The sequence below is a fragment of the Stenella coeruleoalba genome (genome assembly GCF_951394435.1).
Source record: "Stenella coeruleoalba genome assembly, chromosome: 3".
Taxonomy (NCBI): domain Eukaryota; kingdom Metazoa; phylum Chordata; class Mammalia; order Artiodactyla; family Delphinidae; genus Stenella; species Stenella coeruleoalba.
Genome location: NC_137148.1, coordinates 69,868,151 through 69,880,832, shown reverse-complemented (window position 1 = coordinate 69,880,832; position 12,682 = coordinate 69,868,151). Strand labels below are relative to the sequence as shown.

General features: G+C 39.3%; 1 pseudogene across 1 annotated transcript; it reads right to left on the bottom strand.

Moving 5' to 3' along the window:
• Positions 1-214: 214 nt before the first annotated feature.
• LOC307184773 (tubulin beta chain-like) lies at positions 215-1,534 on the bottom strand (annotated as a pseudogene). The gene has a single exon. The product of its transcript is annotated as a tubulin beta chain-like (transcript).
• Positions 1,535-12,682: the final 11,148 nt, after the last annotated feature.

The window sequence follows — 12,682 nt, the reverse complement described above, 5'->3', positions numbered from 1 at the left end:
GCCCCAGAGTGGAAAGAGAGAGCAGACATTGAACAAACAACAAATACTTATTGAGCACCTATCATATACCAGGCAGTGTTCTAGAAACCACCCCCCCCACCAAAAAGAAAAAACAAGATAGAGGCAGAAAACACGAATTCTGAGGGAGAAGAAAGGGGCCGTTGAGGAGGAAGGCTGAGGGGAGTGAGAAGCCTGCGGTCGTGGGGACTCGGCCTTAGGCCTCCTCTTCAGCCTCCTCACTGAAATCCTCCTCTTCTGCAGTGGCATCCTGGTACTGCTGGTACTCGGAGATAAGGTCGTTCATGTTGCTCTCAGCCTCGGTGAACTCCATCTCATCCATGCCCTCACCTGTGTACCAGTGGAGGAAAGCCTTCTGGAGGAATATGGCAGTGAACCCCTCTGAGATGCACTTAAACAGCTCCTGGATGGCTGTGCTGTGGCCAGTGAAGGTGAGTGCCCTTATGAGGCCATGGGGTGGGATGTCGCAGACGGCCGTCTTGATGTTGCTGGGGATCCATTCCATGAAGTAGCTGCTGTTCTTGTTCTGCACGTTGAGCATCTGCTCATGCATCTCCTTCATGGACGTCCATCCACGGAAGACAGCAGCCACGGTGAGGTACGGGCCATGGCGGGGGTCACAGGCAGCCATCATGTTCTTGGCATCTAAGACCTGCTGGGTGAGCTCGGGCACAGGGAAGGCCCGATACTGCGGGCTTCCATGGCTGGTCAGAGGGGCAAAGCCAGGCAGGAAGATGTGGAGCCGTGGGAAGGGCACCATGTTGACTGCTAGCTTGTGGAGGTCAGCATTGGGCTGGCCAGGGAAGCAGAGGCAGGTGGTGACACCACTCATGGTGGCTGAGACGAGGTGGTTTAGGTCCCTGTAGGTTGGCATGGTCAGCTTGAGGTTGCAGAAACAGATGTCGTAAAGGGCCTTGTTGTCAATGCAGTAAGTGTCATCAGTGTTCTCTACCAGCTCATGGGTGTTGACGTTGTAGGGCTCAACCACAGGGCCGGACACTTTGGGTGAGGGCACCACACTGACGGTGTTCAAGGATGTGGTCAGGATATTCTTTGCAGGTCTTGCTGCTGAGCAAGGTGCCCATTCCAGAGCCCATGCCCCCTCCCAGCGAGTGGGTCAGTTGGAAGCCCTGCTGGCAGTCACAGCTCTCGGCCTCCTTCCGAACCACATCCAGGACCGAGTCAGCCAGCTTGGCCCCCTCTGTATAGTGGCCCTTGGCCCAGCTGTTGCTTGCCTCCGACTGACTAAAAACAAAGTTGTCTGGTCTGAAGATCTGACCTAAAGGACCTGAGTGAACAGAGCCCATGGTCCCTGGTTCTAGATCCACCAAGATAGCACGAGGAACAAATTTGCCACCTGTGGCTTCACTGTAGTACACGGAGGTGCGGTCCAGCTGCAGGTTGCTAGTCCCATGATAGGTGCTGGTGGCGTCAATGCCATGTTCATCACTGATCACCTTCCAGAACTTGGCACCGATTTGACTGCCACACTGACTGGCCTGGATGTGCACAAATTCCCTCACTGTTAAAATTTACTATAATCTTTTTGCTCACTTCAAAGTGTGTACGGGGCAAGAAAATGGTATGTAATTAGTTTTTCTCTGCTGCTGATCGCAGGCTGGAAGGATGGGATGGGTCCTGGAGGCTGGAACAGTGAGGTCCTAATGTGGCGGCAGGAAGGTTCTGAGAGAGCTTGGAGGCTTTTGCGTAAAGGCTATGATTTTATTGATAATTTTGCCTGTGTCATAACCTAAGAGGGTTAATATAGGGCTTTTTTAATTTTTAGGAAACACAAAGATATACTTTATGTCTCACTGCAAAGCTAATTTGTTTGGCAGCAATATTGATTACCACTTAAGTGAGAAACTAGGTTTGTTCCAAAAGGATTTCATAGCACAAGCTTGGGAATGTTCCCCCCCCCCACTCCTTTTTTGTATGAAGAAAGAAAAAAAAATCATTCTCAAAGTCACTTCAAATGTAAGTTACCAGTTTAAAAATGATCAAGGAAAGAAGAAAACATGTTGAAGAGCACTGTGACTGTCTTGAATCACATTTCTAAGGGCATGACACCAGTGACATGATTGCTTACTTTTCGTGTTATTAGGCTACGATGGGAAATAACCACTGAATTCTGACTGAGATAAGCCATCAAAAAGTTAAGTGTTTCCCGTATCAAACTGTCAGCTAAAGCATCTTATTTATCTCCTGCTTCTTCCTTTGGGAGACCAAATGTAGGTGAATGAGAGGGTGACATTGGAGGAGACTTGACCTGGTCTAACCTTTCAAGGCTGAGCAGTTTCACATTTTCTGCTAATTACAAGACACCTTCAAATAATTTTTGCATCTTTTTTCCAGATTTATTGAGATACAATTGACATATAATATTGTGTAAGTTTAGGATGTACAACATAATGATTTGATATATGTATACATTGGGAAATGTTTCCCACTATCAGATTAGTTAACCCATCCATCAACTCACATAATTACAATTTTGTGTGTGTGTAGTGAGAGTGTTCAAGATCTACTCTCTTAGCAACTTTCAAGTATATAATACAGTATCGTTAACTACAGTCATCATGCTGTACCTTACATCCCCAGGATGTATTTGTCTTATAACTAGAAGTTTATGCACTTTGACTGTCTTCACTCATTCTCAGCCTGCACCCCCCGCTCCAGAAACAACCATCTATTCTGTTTCTATAATTTTTTTTGTAGATTCCACATATAAGTTAGATCATATGATATTTGTCTTTCTCTGTCACTTATTTCACAAATAATATCCCAAATTTGCTTCTATCATTCATTTTTTTCTAATGAATACATGGATGTTGTGGGAATAGAATTCTAGATATTAATATATTAATATTTTTCTCTGATTCCTTTCCTATTCCATCAGCCTGTTTTGTTGGACACTGGGAGGTGACTAAAAGGGAACATTAGAAAAAATAAGAAAACCTGACAAGGAGATGTTTACAATAAAGCCAAGGAAAGTAGGGACAATCACAGTAGCAAAATTTAATTCTTAATGCAGTCAAGGAAAAAGAATTCTGAAAATGGCAAATTTCTCCTTGCTGTAGATATGGCTTTCAGGAAGGATCTACTGGGCACTTACGGCACGTAGAAGGACTGAGTTTGGTCTTGAAGTTTACTTGACTAGGTCATCTTTCTTTCTACCCAGGTGTCTTTCAGTGAAAGGAGAGAATGGCTTTCAGGCCTCATGCTATTTCTTCCCATTCTATAATTTTTAGATTTAATCAGCATTTTAAACCTTCACCAAAAAGGAAACTCCATACTTAAATGGTCTTATTGGCAAATCCTACCAAATATAAAAAGAAAAAATAATGCTAATCTGACACAAAGTCTTCCAGAGAATAAAAAGACTAACTGCACTTCAATATGTTTATGAGGCCAGTATAACCTTAATGCCAAAACCTGAGAAGGTTGGTATAAGGCAAATATCAGGCCAATCTCATCCATGAACATTGCTAACATTGTTTTAGGATTTTGTTATCTAACTAAATCTGGCAATATATGAAAAGGATATTATATCATGATCAAATAGATTTTAACCCAGAAATCAAAGTTTGGTTTAACATTTGCAAGCCAATTAGTGTGATTTACCACATTAACAGGATAAAAGAGAAAAATAGATACAGAAAAATAATTTGATAAAGTTCAACATCTCGTCATGATAAAAAACTTCAGCAAACTAGGAATAGAGGGAAACTTCCTTAATCTGGTTATGGACATCTGCAAAAAGCATACAGCAAGCATCATACTTAAAGCAGAACTGTTGAAAGCTTTCCTCTGGACTAGGAATGAGACAGGAAAACCTTACAGAAGTAAGGTTCTGTAGGCAAAGAAAAATTAAAAGCTACAAGGATTCAAAAGAAAGAAATGGAAATGTTGTTATTCTTATACAATGTAATTGCATACATTGAAAATCCAAAACAGTCTACATATATGTAGTTAATAAGTTTAGCAAGTTTCGTGGGTACAAGTTCAACATATAAATTTTCATATAGTTCTATACAACAGAATAAAGTGATTATTTGTGGTGGCATTAAAAATATAAAACTCTTGGATATATATTTAATGAAAGATACATAAGGCATCTACACACAAATCTGTAAAGCATTATTGATAGAAATTAAAGACATAAATCAATAGATGTGTGTACCGTGTTCACTGATTGGAGGATGCAGTATTGCACAGATGTCGGTTCTCCCCTAATTCATTTATAGATTTAAATCACAACCAAAACCTGAATGAGTTTTTCATTGTTATTGCTGTTAAAGTTAACAAGCTGATTCTAAAATTTATGTGGAAATGCAAAGGGCTAAGAATATCCAAAATACTCTTAAAGCAGAAGAAAAACATGGACAACTTGTACTACTGAATATCTGGGCTGAAAGCCAAAATAATTGGCAATAGATCAGTGGAACAGAACAGAGAATTTAGAACTAGACACACACAAACATGAACTCTTGATTTGTGATAAAAGTTGCAGTATAGAAGAGAAGTGGAAAGACCGTCTTTTCAATAGATGGAGCCAGGTCAGCTGGTTCTTCACAAGGGAAAAAAATGAAACTTGATCCCTATTTTGCACCGTAATTAAGTCCAGTTGGATAGTAGAGCTAAATATAAGTAGTAAACTAATAAAATGTCTAGAAGGTAACATAACACAAGATCTTCATGATCTTTCCATGTGGAAAGATTTCTCAATAAGAGACAAAAAGCATTAACCATAAATGAAAATATTAATAAATCAGACTACATTAAAGTTAAGAAATTGTAATCATCAGAAGACACTATTGAAGAAAGTGAAAGGTAAACCACATAGTATGAGAAGACATTTGCAATACATGCAGTTGACAAAAGTCTCATTCCCAAAATATAGAAGGAATTTCTAGAAATCAGGGAGAAAAAAAGGCACAGACGGGACTTCCCTGGTGGCGCAGTGGTTGAGAGTCCGCCTGCCGATGCAGGGGACGCGGGTTCGCGCCCCGGTCCGGGAGGATCCCACATGCCGCGGAGCGGCTGGGCCCATGAGCCATGGCCGCTGAGCCTGCGCGTCCGGAGCCGGTGCTCCGCAACCGGAGAGGCCACGACAGTGAGAGGCCCACGTACCGCAAAAAAAAAAAAAAAAAAAAGACACAGACAATTCAATAGAAGAATGCATTCTTGAAAAGGTACTTCACAAAGACCATCTCCAAACGGTCAATAAACATATGAAAAGGTGTTCAACTTTAAGTCATCAGAAAAATGTAAATTAAATCCCCTCTGAGATATCACTACATATTCAATAAAGTGGCTAAAATTTACAAAGACTGATGCAGAGCGATTGGAACACTTTATACCCAACTGGTAAGAGTTAAAGTTGATAAAATGCACTTTAGGAAATTGCTTAACATTATCTACTAAAATTGTATGTATCCATAACTAATTACCTAATATCCAATTCTACTTCTAGCAATAAGACCAATAGATATTGACACAAAAATACATGTTTAAGAATGTTCAGGGTACCATTATTCAAAACAGCCACAAGCTGGGAACAACCAATACTTGACAACAGTAAGAAGGGTAAACAAATTATGCATATTTATACACTCAAACACTATCCTGCAATAAACTCTCATGAACTTCAGTTACATGTAACAACATGAATCGATTTCAAGAGAAGAGGACAGACCCACAAAAAATATATACTGTTGATTCCATTTATGTAAAGATTGAAAATAGGTAAACTAATGGTATTAGAAGTCAGGTTAGTAGTTACCCTTAGGGAGGAGGAGACATGAGTGGACTTCTCTTCCTCGACCTTAGTGATGTTTACATAATTGTGTTTGCTTTGTGATAATACATGGATTGACGTGTGTATACATGTTATTCAGACTCTGAACCAATTCTCTCCAATGCCGCTGCTAACGCCTGGGTCCAAGCCACCATCATTACCATCATTTTTCACCTGACTTGCTGCAGTAGTTTCTTGATTTTTTTTTCTCTGCTTCTACTCTTGATCCACTTTAATGTGTTCTCAACACAGTAATCAGAATATCCTCTTTAAAAATAAGTCAAGTTATATCACTCTGCTGTTCAAAATCCTGCAATGGCTCCATGTTTCACACAGTGAAAAAGCCGAAGTCCTTACCACCCGCCTGCGAGAACCTGCATTATATGGTCTGGTCCTCAGTTCCCTCTGTGTAGTCATCTCCAACTCCTAACCCCCAGCTTGCCCACCTCCTCTGTCTCCCCACTATTCCACGTTGCCCACTCTGGCCTTTTTGCAGTTCCTGGAACACCAGCATGCTCCTTCCTCAGGACCTTTGCAGTGTTGTTTCTCTAGTCCGGTGTGTTCTTTCTCGAGAGACCTGTGGGCTGACTCTCTCCCTCCAAGTCTCTTGCAGATGTGACGTGTTACCCTTACTGCCCTGTTTAAAATGTTACCTTGTCCCAGCCCAATTAGAGCTCCCAGTTCTCCTAACCCTGCCTTCATTCTTAGTTTTTACAACACGTATATCTCTCTAACGTACTATATTATCCTTTTATTTTTCATCCTTTTATTTTTCATCCTTATCATTAATTTTCTTTCCTTGCTAGAGATAGAACAACACATTTATTTTCTGTCACTTCCTTCAGGGACCCTTGTTTCATTCACTGATACATCTCAAGCAGTTAGAATACTGTAGGTGCTCAACAGATATTTGTGGAATGGATGAATGAGCGTATTGAATGTCTAACATGTGACAGGAATTCTACTAGGTGCTGAGGGTGTAACGATAAGCAAAACCAGAAACAGTTGCTGCTCTCATAGAGTGTTTGCCAATCTGAGAGACAGTTATCATATACCATAAACAAATGCTTAGTTACAAAGTGTAATTAGAGCTAAGCATGCCTTGAGAATGATCACTGAGGAATCAATCTTGGTCTGAAGGTGGGTCAGGGAAGACTTCCAAGAGAAAGTGTTGTTTGAGCTGAGATATGACGAAGATGGGTAAGTGATTCTTGAGGTAAGGCTCAGGTCTGGACATTTTTAATAAAACTCCCCAGATCTTTCTAATGTACAGGCAGCATGGAGAACCATTCTATACCGGGGCTTCTAAACCAACTATAATGTATGTACAGATCACTTGGGGATCTTGTTGAAGTTCAGAAGCTGCCTCAGAAGGTCAGGTGTGGGCGCTGAGATGCTGTAGTCCTGTTGCGCTCCTGGGCATGCAGATGCTGCTGCTCTGCAGACGACATATTGACAAGCAAGCCTCTAGCCTCTGGCCCTACAGCACCTTCTCACGACGATAGTGTTTTCTAAATTATCAGCTGATTGAGTCCTCCCTCTTTGCTTCCTCTCTATGGACTACACATCCTGAGAATCTAAATATTTCAGCTCAGCAATGTGCATGTTGTTCAGCCACGTCCAGACGGGCTGGGTCCTCACAAAGGACAGGGATTGTGTTCAGGTCATCCTTGTGTCCTCTGCCTAATCCACTGTGGCCGTGATAAATGCTCAGTTAATTTCTATTAAACAGTACTGTCTCTGTCCAGGCAAGTCCTTTTCTTGACGTGTTATATGCATAAAGGATGATTTAAATTATCCTTTGAAATGCACCATTCATTTTCACCTTGCCATGAATATAAATGACAACATTTATATTTACAATATGCCTGGTCAAACACATGTTCATGAGAAAAAATAAACACAATAAATGTAAAAACACATCATAAATTATGGAATGTTATAGAATTTTGAATATTACCATTATTATTGTAATAATAGAAAATGTATATTTTAACATTATTTATAAACAACATTTATATTTTTAACTGAGCTTCATGGTATTTTTAAGAACTATGGGGAGAAGTTGAGTTCTTAAAAATAGGATACTATGGCAAGTTTATTAGATAAGAATATATAATTTTACCATGGAATGTATGGTTAATTTTTTTCTTTTTTTTTTTTGAGATGTGTGCTAACTTTACAGGTTTGTTGCAAGCTTTTTAAAATTTATTTATTTAGTTAGTTTTGGCTGTGTTGAGTCTTTGTTGCTGCGCACCGGCTTTCTCTAGTTGCGGCGAGCAGGGGCTACTCTTCGTTGCGGTGTGCGGGCTTCTCATTGAGGTGGCTTCTCTTGTTGCGGAGCGCGGGTTCTAGGCGCATGGGCTTCAGTAGTTGTGGCTCGCGGGCTCAGTAGTTGTGGCTTGTAGGCTCTAGAGTGCAGGCTCAGTAGTTGTGGTGCACGGGCTTAGTTGCTCCGTGGCATGTGGGATCTTCCCGGACCGGGGCTCGAACCCATGTCCTCTGCATTGGCACGCGGATTCTTAACCACTGTGCCACCAGGGAAGTCCCAGTTGCAAGCTTTTAATAGCAGGGATTTTAATAACTAATTTTGAATTAGCAATTATTTAGCACCTATTATTGGGTCTTGAGTTCACAGGAATGTTAAGGACCTATGGTAATGGTTAGGAAAATGGTCAAGGGTATATCAGAACACTGATGTTTACCTTATGTGGAAGGGATAATGCTCCCATGAGAAATCTGATCTATTTTGGCCAAAGCCTCATACACTGATTTTCTATTTAAATCATAAATCCAATGAACTGATACTGTAAAATTAAAACAACAACAGAGGTAACACTTATCAAGTGCTATTCTAGGCACTTCACAAGTATTAACTCATTTAAAAGGTAATTATTATTATTAGCACAATTTTACAAGCTAGACCCTGAGGCTCAGAGAGGCTGATATTGAAAGTTATCTCCCCCTAGGAGGAAAGCATGTTTGAGACACCACAATAAAATTTGAATATTTCAGAGAGCCATGGAATGGAGGGGAAAAAAAGCAGCTCTGGAATCTGACAGATTCACATGAGAATCCTGGTTCTGCCATGAATTCCGTGTAAATTCTTGGGCAAATCACTTAACCTTTCAGGACCACAGTTCTCTCATATACAAAATGGGATAAAATCATGTAGCATATTATTTTCCTTATGCCTCTTCTACCCAACTAAGCTAGAAAGTGGGTATCAAGACCAACAGACTGAGACCTGTCATCATAATAGGTATCCTTCTAATGCCAACATTATCAAATTAGGCAACAATCTTGCTTCTCTCCCTTTCTTCCTACCTACCTGAGTAACTTACCATTTGTTATATACCTGTTTCATGCCAACTGCTTTACATACGTACACTAAGCTTTTTTTTTTTTTGGATTTCTTCTTTTTTCCCCCCGTTATTTTTCCCCAACAGTTCCGTGAAAGATGTATTGGCAACCCTAAATTACAGAGGAGGTAGGCAGGGGTCTGGTCTAGGTTGTCATTGCAAGTCATGCAGGAGTGCTTGGACTACATACTTTAAGTGGTAAGAAACTAGGACAATGTTAATTTCAGCATGGGAGGGACATGTTTGTTTATACGTTTTAGATATATCACTTGGGGATTAGTAAGGAGAAGGGATTTGGAGACGGTGTTAATATTAAAGTTGGGATGGCTCATAGGAAGGCAACAACCACAACCACAACCACGGCTGCTGTTTATAAGATGTGTCAGCAACTGTGCCAAGTACTTTCCGTGTAGAGCCTCACAGCAACTCAATGAGGAAAACAGTGTTTAACTCCATTTAACATATAATAAAATTGAAGCCCACGGACATCAAATAACTACACCTCCATACTTTTGAGTTGACATCCAAATTTTTCTTCACGTGATTAATAGATTCAAATATGTAGTTTCTTGCATATTGTAAAAGTTAGCTTAAAATAAATATTTAACACCCATTATGCTGCATTTAAACAATATATGAATATGGATGAACTTCACAAACATACTGAATAAAAGGCAACAGAAAAAAAGCACATACCGTAAGGTTTCATTTATATAAATTTCAAAAACAAGCACATCTTAGTTAGGATTTTGGAAACAAGGATAGTGGTTAACTTTGGGTGTCAGGGTGGGGGAGTACCAGCTGTTTGGGGAGTGCTGGTAATGTTCTTATCTTAATCTGGCTGGGTGCTGTTTTACATAATCACTTTGTGAAAATTTACTGAGCTACCCTTAAGATTTTTATACTTCTCTGAATATATGCTGAAGAGATGCTATACCTAGATTAAAATTAAAGAAAAATCTCATGAATAATCTCTTTACTTCCATTTTCTATTATTTCTTTACCTCCTTTTTAAAAATATATTTATTTATTTATTTTTGGCTGCTTTGGGTCTTCGTTGCTGCACGTGGGCTTTCTGTAGTTGCGGTGAGCGGGGGCGACTCTTGCAGTGCGTGGGCTTCTCATTGCCGTGGCTTCTCTTGTTGTGGAGCACGGGCTTTGGGTGGGCGGGCTTCAGTAGTTGTGGCACGTGGGCTCAGTAGTTGTGGCTCGCGGGCTCTAGAGCACAGGCTCAGTAGTTGCGGCGCACGGGCTTAGTTACACAGCAGCATGTGGGATCTTCCCGGAGCAGGGCTTGAACACGTGTTCCCTGCATTGGCAGACAGATTCTTAACCACTGTGCCACCAGGGAAGCTCTTCTTTACCTCTTTGAACCTATGTTTCTTTTGCTTTAAATTTTTATTTTATATTGGAGTGTAGTTGATTAACAGTGTTGTGTTAGTTTCAGGTGTACACCAAAGCGATTACGTTTTACATACACATGTATCTATTCTTTTTCAAATTCTTCTCCCATTTAGGTTATTACAGAGTATTGAACAGAGTTCCCTGTGCTATACAGTAGGTCCTTGTTGGTTATCTATTTTAAATATAGCAGTGTGTACATGTCAATCCCAAACTCCCAATCTCTCCCCATCAGCCTTCCCCCCCGGGGAAGTTCGTTCTCTAAGTCTGTGAGTCTGTTTCTGTTGTGTAAATAAGTTCATTTGTATCATTTTTTTAGATTCCTCATATGTGATATCATATGATATTTGTCTTTCTCTGCCTGACTTACTTAGTATGATAATCCATAGGTCCATCCATGTTGCTGCAAATGGCATTATTTCATTCTTTTTAATGGCTGAGTAATATTCCATTGTATATATGTACCGCTTGTATTTCTATTCAATTTTCCTCATAGAATTTATCCTAATTGAAATTAAAAATTTGATTATTTTGTAACCACAATGCTCTAAGTCTTATTTTTTTCTTCAGGATTGAGTTATCCTTAAGATTTTTTTTTATTACTACACAATTGGTAATAAATATATTTTACATTTTGATATAAAATTATTAAACATTAGAAGTAAATGTTATTAGAAATGCATTTTAAAATCAGGTGGATAGCTTTTACTTGGGGGTGAGTACTTGGAATAAAAGACGGTTCAATATCAATTCTATTCCCACTGTGGTTGTGAGCATATGGAATGGATCAGAAGGCCTGAAAAGGAATGAACAGAATTTGTTTATTTTTCATAACAATTACTCACAATTATTTGAATTCACTCTGAGTTGGATACCAAAAACCAAAGTAATATGTCACCAGAAATTATTTTTAATAATCTGTCATCATGAAAAGATCTTCTTCAATTTTGCTGAGAGCAGAGAATTGTGAAAGAATTTATAAAATAATGTTTATATTTATTCAGCTTCTGAATTTCTGGTCAGCATAACAAAATGTTTCCCTGAGACTCATCAAGTAACTATTAATTGTACCTGTTTCTCCTTCATTTAAAGGCACTTTTTAAAAACTACTGATGTATTCAAAAATTGTTGGGAACATTGAAACACTGTTAATTTCAATATATTTTTGCCAATACAGTAATTTTTTGGTAAACTGCATTTATTGTATCACATGCTTTAAATATTTTTTCATCGAAACTTTGGAACTACATCTTTAACTCATTCAAATTATAGAATACATCTGTCACATAACCAAATAGGCAAGGCCAGTTTTCATTATCAAACCAATTGAGTCAGTTAGGCTTACTTTCTCTCAGACAAATCTGACCTCATTTATCAATTCAAATAAATGTGTTAGTATACATTCCCTGACATCTCACTTCTTCATGCTCATTTTCAGATAGACAAGTCATAGAGCCTTACTAAGAGTTTGTTGCCTAAATGAAGAAACTTTCTACTACTTTTAGTATTTCTTACCTGTACACTCTATGCTTTATTCTCTTAGGCTCTTCTTTGATGGTGATGCATTTTTTGGTAAATAGGTGAGTGATGGAAGAGATGAAGTCCTTAAACTCATTATCACTCTCTCTGCTGCACTGTGTAAAACATCAAAATCCATTACTTCCCTACAGAAGCCAAAGCCACCTATTTCTATACCACACTTGGCTTTTAACAGAAATAAGTGTAAGATAAAGAAAAACATGAGGCCTAGTAAAGATGAAGTCTTGGTTAAAGGAGGCTTTAGGACCCATATTTTTGAATTTTGTCTTTGTGGCCCTGGGGTTTTTTAATATCTCAAGGCATTGCAATACAGTAAAATTAGGAGCGAGAGAGATTTTATTTACCTGTCTACCTATGCATATATGTATGTGTTAGTGTATGTATCTGTTTATGTGGGAAAGGACAAATGAGAAACTGAGAAAAGTAATGTGGGAAAGGAGAACTGTTACGATGCCTTCCATCTAAAACCATTCTCAGATCAGTTTTGTAAAGAACATATATGGAAGGTGAGGATCTGGAAACCATACTTAAAGCCATACCTGGTTGCGTATCCTTTGGAAAA